The sequence below is a fragment of the Equus quagga genome, chromosome 17 (assembly GCF_021613505.1).
Source record: "Equus quagga isolate Etosha38 chromosome 17, UCLA_HA_Equagga_1.0, whole genome shotgun sequence".
Classification (NCBI taxonomy): domain Eukaryota; kingdom Metazoa; phylum Chordata; class Mammalia; order Perissodactyla; family Equidae; genus Equus; species Equus quagga.
Window position 1 is genome coordinate 44594560 of NC_060283.1, and position 9311 is coordinate 44603870.

Here is a 9311-nt window from a genome sequence, read left to right on the forward strand (position 1 = left end):
TCTCATTGATGTTTTCCCCGACTTCCAACCTCATCATAAAAGCAATCATCTAATTAATCTCAATTAATCATTCTGTTTTAATTGTTCACATAAAACTTACCACTTTGTGTGTGTATGTGTGTGTTTATTTGTTTTCTCCATGACCTAGAATGTAAACTCCCTTAGTGTTAGGAGCTTTCCTATCTTTTCCTTACAGTATCCCTGGTGTGTAGACTATTGCCTGGTGATAATAAATATTTGTCTAATAAATAAATGAAACGTAGTCAGTGAACTTTGTTCCTACTCAGCTGACAGTGGAGATCTAACATCAGGATGAGGAATTTGGACTTTGTCCTGCAGATGGTGGGAGTTCAAAAGACTTGCAATCTGAGCATTGACATGGTAAGAGTTGCATTTTAAAATTTTACTCTGGGAGCTGAGTGAAAGATAGGTTACAGAAAGCAAAGCAGGAGGCATGGTAATTAGTTAGAAGATGATAATAATAGCCTAGACAGAAGACTAAACAATGAGAGTATCAGTGGAAAGTAATGAACATGATTGAAGAAGAAGAAATGATAGGAATTAAGGGCGTATTGGATGTGAGGAATAATGGAGAGGAAAGAGGGTAAAATGAACCCCAGGTGTTTTGCTTGGAGAATTATGGATATAAGAGTGCTGGATGGTAAACAGGTTTGAGAGAACAAAATAATGGATTCAATTTACATAGCTTGAGTTAAAAGTGCTGGGAGGACGTGTAGTTTGAGGTAGTAAAATTTAAATATATGAGGTTGGAACTGAGTAAATAGGGAAGAACTGGAGGTAAAAATTTGTGAGTCATCTGCACATAGGTGATGGTGAAAGACTGGGCAGGGATGAGGTCAGCCAGAAAGAGTAAAAACTTGACCAGAGAGGGACAACATGTCAGAATTACCTGAGGTGCTTTTTCAAATTGGACACCATCTCCCTCTTCCAACTTAGTTTTATAAATGTAACATTGCTACTGCATATTGAACCCTCAGTGTGTTGGGCTTCAAACAAGCTTGTGAACCACTGGGCTTGGAATGATACATGAAGACCAAGGAAAGCAATGTTAAGACTTGACCCATAAGGAGGGACTTGAGAAGGAGATTGAGACATATTACTGCAAGATGTAGGAGAATAAACACAAAGAAAACAAAAACCAGAGAAATGCCTCTAAAATTGTGAGTCTTGAAAGGTTCAAGAAGCAAGAGTGGCCAATTGTGCTAGATACTGACAAGGCCAACAACAGAAACGCTTAGGGATCAGTATTAAATTTGACAGTTGGCCCATTTATGATCCCAGTAACAGCAGCCAGATTTTAAGGTGAAATTATCAGTGAACGGAAAGTGAGGAGCTAGAGAATATGGATTAGAGTTTATAACTTGTTTAAGAAGATTGGGCTATGAAAATTGTGAGTGACAGGGCAGTAAAGATCCAAGCATGATGAAAAAATTGTTTTGCACTGTTTTTCAGATGAGGCTGAAGGGATGAAACTCAGTGGAGAAGAAGAGTTTGAAGATCCATGGGAGAGAGTTGGAATGGATGAGACCGGAGAGTCAAATCACAGCATCACAACCCCGTGCACACAGAGCTTCACCTAAAGGTTTGGGGATTCAATTAAGAATTTTAAAACTAGATATTGAAGGAATGACACTTTTAAAATTTAAAACAAAACACTGTGGAGTATCACGACAACTGGATTAATTAAGGACAAATGGATGACAGAAAACCAGTTCCAAGGCTTTTGCAGTCATATAAGTGAAAAACAATAAACTAGATCAACGGTATTAGAGGAGAAGCATGGAGATTGAAATGAACAAGTATTTGGGAATGAAAATCAATATGAACTTTTAATGGATCCGAGCTAGAAAGTGATGAAGAGGAAGATGCTTAGAGAGCCAGGTTTCTAACTTGGATGATGGGGTTGCTGATGTTACCATAATCCAGAGAAGAAATAATAGAAGAGCTAAACTGGAGGAAAGATAACGAATTCAGATTGAGATATGCTGAAATTGTGATTCAAAAGAACTTTGCAGGTGGATGTTGAAGGGAATATGGGGAAGGTGTTCAATAGAAAGAGCTGGAACAGTTATGTATATTGGAGATTCCTCGGTAAATGGTCTTGTAATAAATCATGGTCTTAGATAAGAGGTATCTAGAGTGAAAAGAGAAGCAGATATTGGATCACAAATATAGGAAATTTATTTGAAGACCAGTCAAGAAAGGCATCTATAAGGAAGACTGGAATGCTATAATCAGAAATGTAGGAAGGAAATCAGGAGAGATAAGAATTATAAAGTTTAAGACCTGGTGTAACTGACACACTCATAGTCAATGCGTATTCATTAAGTTCAACTGACTTGGTGACATAAAGTGGGACCAAGAAGGACCAAAATTAAAAAGAAGGTCAAGTTAGGTATAAGTTCAGAATTGTTTATTTAGCATATTGGATATCACTGGGTATCTTACTCATCAATTTTTTAAATTTGTGGTCCAGATGGAAATAAAATTTCAGTGAGTTAAAGATCACAAGGATTGTGTGGAAAACTTAAAGACAAAATGTGTCAAATAATCTTTTTGGACACTATCTAAAACCTCGTGCTTTTCTTATTCCTGGGATTTTTAACAGAATCATTAATAAGTATTTAGGACTTATTAGACAATTCCTGATAACATGAATTTCCTGTCTCCTACATTTTTTTCTAAAGAATGTTTCATAAATAGATCAGTGGAATGTAGACCAGGGTTTCAATGCAAGTTTACCATGATGGACTCGTCTAAGTGTACCTTATCAGACACTGAGATTGTCAGATCACTTTTGAATCATTTTTTAATTTACTTTTTCAAATAATGATTTGATAAAAATATTAAATAAGCTAATGCTTATAGGATTTATTTCTTGCCAGGCATCATAGCTAGTATTTTATATAGATGATCTCATTTAATTCTCACATAACCAGTGATTACTAATGTTGTTCTTATATTACAAATGATGAAACTAAGGTGCAAAAAAGTATAGTAATCTCCCACCATGGCCTAGCTGGTAAGTCACAGAGTTAGGTTTTGCTAAGGAGTCTGAAAATTGCACCTGTTGTCTTACCCACCGTACCTCACTTCCTGCTGTAATTTTACAGATTCCCGTATGCATTTTCTTTTTACATAGGCAGCACGTTACTGGAAACAGTTTTAAATTTTAGCACCAAAGAAAATGTTTTGAACGAAATAATTTTTCAAGAAAATGAATTAATGAAGAAGTAAATTAAAAAGCGAGAGAAAACATGCTACACCGAATACAAGGCAATCAAAAATAATCAAGGGGTTCATTTTTCCAAGACAAGGTAAGCTTCTGACAATCTCTTGTATTGCAGTTGGAAAAATTTGTGCTTTTGTTGTGAACATTGCTGTGTCAAAATGTTTCAAACGGGGCAATTCTATCCACCAAGACTGATGTCTGAGTGTTCAGATTAGTTATTATTCCAAAATTTAATTCTACCAATTTATACAAACATCTACAGCTTATTTGAAAACATTAAGTTGTTTTTCTTTAGCGCTTTTAGTTCAAGTTCCAAAATTCCATTCTTATAATACCCCAGATTGTTTAATGATTGTTTAATATTTTGGAATACCCATTGTATAGTAGGAGCATATCAACAGACCGTGCCTCTTAGTATTTACTGAGAAATATATAACCGGCATCTTGTAAATATTTCTCTCTCAGATGCAGTGAAAACAGTAAGATTACTAGACAAAAATAATCACACTGATACATATTGCATAATTCCACAGAACTACATCCAGGTATTTTATAAAATTTCACTGCTTTTTGATTTCTAATCCTGCTAAATCCTTTGCGGGAAAAAAATCCAAAGGGAATTGAAAATATCCTTGGAAAGTGTGATTTTTTGCTGTATGTCTTCCCCATTGCTATTTCTCTACATCATTTGCTCTATTTTTCTATCTATCTATCTATCTATCTATCTATCTATCTATCTATCTATCAAGTATCTATCAAATGCTTCCAAATATATACTACACATGGCACAGGCAGAGAAAGTAGAAACTTTAGAAGCTGAGTGTGATTTCAATTGTATCTATCTATCCAGAAACAAAACTGATTCAGAATCATTACAACTTCCACTGAATGGTAGAATTGATTAGCTGCAGATGGTTTATGATAGAATCAAGCGACTGACTCAGGTTTCCAGCAATCACTAATACTGTCAGCTATGGCTGACAGGCTCCACCGTCATTCTAGGAAGGGAGATGCTATTGATGGCTCACACTTCTAAATATGCAGCCATAACCATCATCTCACATCCTAGAGTCAATATTAGGAGAACACTAGACATTCTTGTTCCTGAAAGTGCTACTGGAATTCCAAAGCTAGAGATGAAAAGTGCTTATGTAACCTTTCTAGGCCTGATTAATTTCTGCCTCTTCCGGAAAGCCGCTCCTTGTTCCCTATAGCAGAGACGATGCAAAGTGGCTCTCAAATTTCATTTCATTTTCTTTCTGGGTACACAGAAGGACAAAATTTTGCTTTCTGACTTTCTTAGAGCAACTGAATTCTGGCCAATAGGATCCCCAAGGAAGACGGGTTAAGCAACTATTTTACATCACAAAGTATTAAGTGAAATACTCCTTTTTATCTTAAGATAAACCTTCCTGACAGTGAGAATATGCTATATCTTGGCCTATTATTTTAAAGAAGATAGCTGGCCAAATTTGTGAGTCAAAGCATTTCTAACCTTTTAAAAAATAGTTATATATTTCTGTTATCTTAATATTTTTTCTGCTGAAGTGATATTGCAAATCCAAATATGCAGACTACATTCTGAAAGTTGTTTTTTTTTAATGGATGTCTATGATGTCGTGGGACCTCATGTCAGCTTAAGGAACTTGTAGGCACACAACACTGAGTTGGGAGAGAAGACTCAGAGTATGGTTGTTTCTTAAGGCCAAAAGAAGTAAAAGATTTTGTTTTGTGTTGTTGTGTTGTTGTTTCAACTCTGAGAAAAAGGACTACGACAACTGAAGAGAACCCAAAGAGCAGATGGGAGCTGAATTTTACTCATAAGTCAATCAACTGGGTCTGGGTTGATCTTGGGTAGCATTAACTCTTCTTCTCAGATCCAGTCTGCTGAAGGCCAGTCGTGTGGCTACTATCTTTCTTCTAGAGTCCATTGCACAGCATTTTATTTACCCGTTATTATGTTGCAGAAGGAAGTGGGGTCATTGAGACATGGCAGGGATGGCAAGTGGCAAAATGCCGTAAATAGATGAATAACAGCTGTTCTCAGTGGGCTGGCTCCATGTGTGGGGATGGCCAAGGGGCAAGCCTTAGTGAAAAAGGGCCAAATGCCACCTCCAAGCCCCTCTTATTTTCTCTTTTCTCAGTCCCACCCAACATATAACATTTTAAAACTTTCTTCATGAAAAATAAGAATTGGCAATAGAAAATGTGTAATTTATCTGAAAGTTCTAAATGTGGCAAGAATCAGTTAATTCTAATAGTTATTTTTGTTGGTTTTATATTCCTTTTCCCTTTTTATGACAAGAAAACCTCAACTTTCCTTTGAAGACCCATTCTTCCCATTTCTTAGAGTCAGTTGTTGGCTGGGGTGCAAATGCCGACCAGGGTAGGGCATAGTACCCAGACTTGGCTAATCCAAACTTCAAATCCCCCTAAGTCATATTTAAGTATTTCATATTTCTCAAGTTGTTCCAATCATAATGAATCTGCTCTTTTGTGCTATAGGAATTGGAAATAGATGTTCTTTTATTCTGCTGGAGTTGAATCAGGGAGAACGTATGTGACAAGCCACTGCTAGCTTCTTCTCATCAGCTATGGCCTGAGGATGAAGGCAACACTTGGAGGAGAGTAGAGACAAGTTAAACCAAAAGAGAGAGAAACCTCTTCCCACTTAGCATCATTTTAACTCCTAGATTTTTCAATTACATGAGCCAATAAATTATCTTTTTATTTTTCAGTTTGAGTTTATTTTCTTGCAATTGATTGAGCGCTAAATAAACAGCTTATGTCTCTCATTTTGAAAAAAATTATATTATAGCACTATAGTGAAGCTTTTCTTGAAATTCCAACAGTGTGTATTGGGGAAATTTATTAGAAACTTTTTTACTAGGATTTTTTGACAGGAGAAATTAGGTGAAATAAATAATAAAACTTCTTTGGAGTGCAAGTTTAGCTATGTATTCAATTTTGGTGTGCATCATATCAGATTTTGTATATTTTCTGACCAAAGTACATATCAGTGGGTATTTCAGTGCATGGACCTAATCATGCTATGATCAGGAGTTTGCTTTATGATAGTAAGGGTGTATTTGATAGTTTTTCCCATCTATTTTGAAAATAAATATGTAGTTGGTCAAAGGGAAGCTAAATTAAAAAATCAGGATGAATCACCATTTATTGTGCCAAAGAGTTGTTAAAGTCATCATTCCTAGAAGAACAGACAAGTGATATTTTAAGATTTGATCTATAGCAATCATGGTTAATCACATCTTAATGGTCCATAAGCACGTGTGCTGGCATCAATGGAACGGTTCCAGAAACCGGACATAATCTTAAATTGTTCTTGTATAGGACCGGATAGTAAATATGTTAGCCTTTGTAGGCCATAGGGTCTCTGTTGCAGCTATTCAACCGTGCCACTGTGGCGTAAATTCAGTCACAGACAATATGTAAATAACTATGTAAATAAATGAACAAAGACAATATGTAAATATAAACAATATGTAAATGAATGAGCATGGCTACGTTCCAAAAGAACTTTATTTATGGACACTGAGAATTTAATTTTATATATTTCTAGATTTCATGAAATACTATTTTTCTTTTGTTTTTTTTTTCCAACCATTTAAAAATGTAGAAAATATTCTTGGCCCACACACAAAAACAGGTGGTGGGCCTATCTGGCCCCATGGGCTGTAGTTTGCCCACCCCATAACCTCAAAGCTATGTCCAGCCTTTAGATGGTTCTTACTCTCACAGTAAAAAAAAGCCATGGTTATTTTCCTGTATCTGACTTTTACTCCTTTGTTAGTAGATGAATCATTTGAAAATGATGTATTTATAGTATTAAAATTCAGGTTTAGCTTTCACTTTTACATTTTTGCTGACTCAAAAAGAGATTGGTTTATTTTTTTCATTTTTAATTTCCCCACAAGAGATAAAAGTATGAGTTGATGACTTTCATAAATTAGAAGGAACATTAGGTATCGTTAGACATACAATATTAGAATCAACCTGTGTGACGGATACCGAGAATTCTCAGTTGTTTTTCAATGCTTTAGAACTATGACTCAGAAAAGAATTAACTCAAATACTGAAAGATGTATTGAAAAATGTGCAAAAATAGGAAAATGTCATGAAGATATTAATTATTAGTGTTGGTTGGTAAGCATTTGCAAAAGGCCCAAAACCATGGAAATTTTTCTTGCATGAGTTCAAAAATGGAACATTCTTTCAGTAGATGTTTGATCAAACGGCAAAGGAATATTTTATTGATGACAGCTACTACTTTTATTACGACACAAGAAAATACAGATTAGTGGCATGTTTTGAAAAGCATAATCTGTCTTAAACAGGATCATTGGGAATAGTTTTACCAACAGAATTTCTTGAACGGTCTTCCCTCTCTCCTGCTTTTAGGGATAGAGAAGGGGCTATGTTACAAATTTTAATGTCTGAAGCAAAAACCACCATGGTAAACAAGGGTAAAGATCAAATTTCAAAAGATTTACTGGTTAAAAAAAAAGAACACCATGAAACAAATCCCTTTTGAAACTGACAAACAGAAATATCTCCTCCCTAAGTTAAATTTACCTTTGGATTTAAAAACAGAAAATGCCAGGCAAAGCACAACTGAACATCCCATCAAAGAAGTTATTGTTTTACAAGCTGAGAAGCCCACATTCTTGACATTCCTCTCTAAAACACACAAGACCCTTGAGACATCTCTTTGCTGCCTCCAGCCTTTCATGTTGGAGATTTTAAATAAAACCCGGAGAACTCCTTAAAGCATATCCTTAGGATATTTACATAAAAACAGATAATATTCCAAGATTTATGTTCTGTATGAAATGGTAAGAAATGGACCCCTAAATTTTCTAAGACCAGAAATTGCCCACAATTTCAAAAAAGAAATCTAGAAAAATATGATTACTTATTTCAGAAAAAGAAAAAATTCTGTAGGTATTGAAAGGCAAGCACATAAGGAAGAAACAAGCCTTATGTACTAAATTTTTTAAGTGTAAAATAATTGACTCTGCGGATGACACTCAATATAAGATATCTGTGGAACAGATTAAAATTCAATTTAATTTTATAGCTAATATATGTACAGCTCAAGGATGTACAACTTTGTGGTAGCCCTCAGTTCACTGATAAACACAGATATAAAGGTGCAAAATTATGTAAAAATAGAATATGGTAATGATAAGTCAAATAAATGGTACTGCAAAAAGCAGTAGAAATTTGGAGGAGAAAATCAGTGTGGGCTGTGGAGTTAAATAAAATATTGCTAAAGCAATGGATTTGAGCCAGATCAACTGGAGTGGGGTGGGGTTTACAGTGGATTAGAATGAAATGAAAAGGCTTTCTGGGCAAGAATGAGTCTGGAAGGCAGAACCTGACTAGGGGTCTATGACGACAGCAAATTAGCTGGAGTAGAGATTTTATATGTCCGAGGAAAGAGACAGAAATCAGTATAAATTTTATACTGAATGCACAGACTCACAAGGTGTAACCATAGCTCCACTTAACTTTACAATCTACTGTCTTTTTAAAATTCAGTAGAATCACTTGCTCTACCTGAGCTGTGTCTTAGGCTGTGAGATGATGAAGCTGATAAGTCCTACAAATCCTTAAGTCACCAAACAGAATCTTGATTCAGAAATTAGAATGTCCAGATACATTCAATACGCAAAACTCCAAACTTGATTTAAAGTTAAATATTCTCGTCTCCCCCAGCTGAGAATTGCTGCAGACAGGAAGCCAATGGAGTGGTGTGGTCTTCACTGCCTCCATCTCTCCCTCCCCACCTTAGTAAGAGTTGTTTTTGATTCCAACCTCTGCTCCAGCCTCTTCTCAAGGAATGAAGATAAGAGGCAGGTCTCACCTGACTCGCATTGTTGCAAGATGTCTTTGTGCTCTCTGGGCCTGGGGGCTATTTCCAGCTGCCTCTTACCTTGTAAGTATCTACCTGGGTTATTTAGAGGGAAACACGTGACTCTGTTGCAGTGATGCAGGCCACCACCTCCCCCTGGTGACTATCCACCCCTTACAGACT

General features: G+C 35.9%; 1 long non-coding RNA gene across 1 annotated transcript; it reads left to right on the forward strand.

The window, feature by feature from the left end:
• The first annotated feature begins 299 nt into the window (after positions 1-299).
• On the forward strand, positions 300-5947 carry LOC124228597 (uncharacterized). The gene is made up of 4 exons (XR_006885739.1): positions 300-381; positions 1474-1603; positions 3164-3338; positions 5759-5947. It is a non-coding gene; the product is annotated as an uncharacterized LOC124228597 (long non-coding RNA).
• The last annotated feature ends 3364 nt before the right edge of the window (positions 5948-9311 follow it).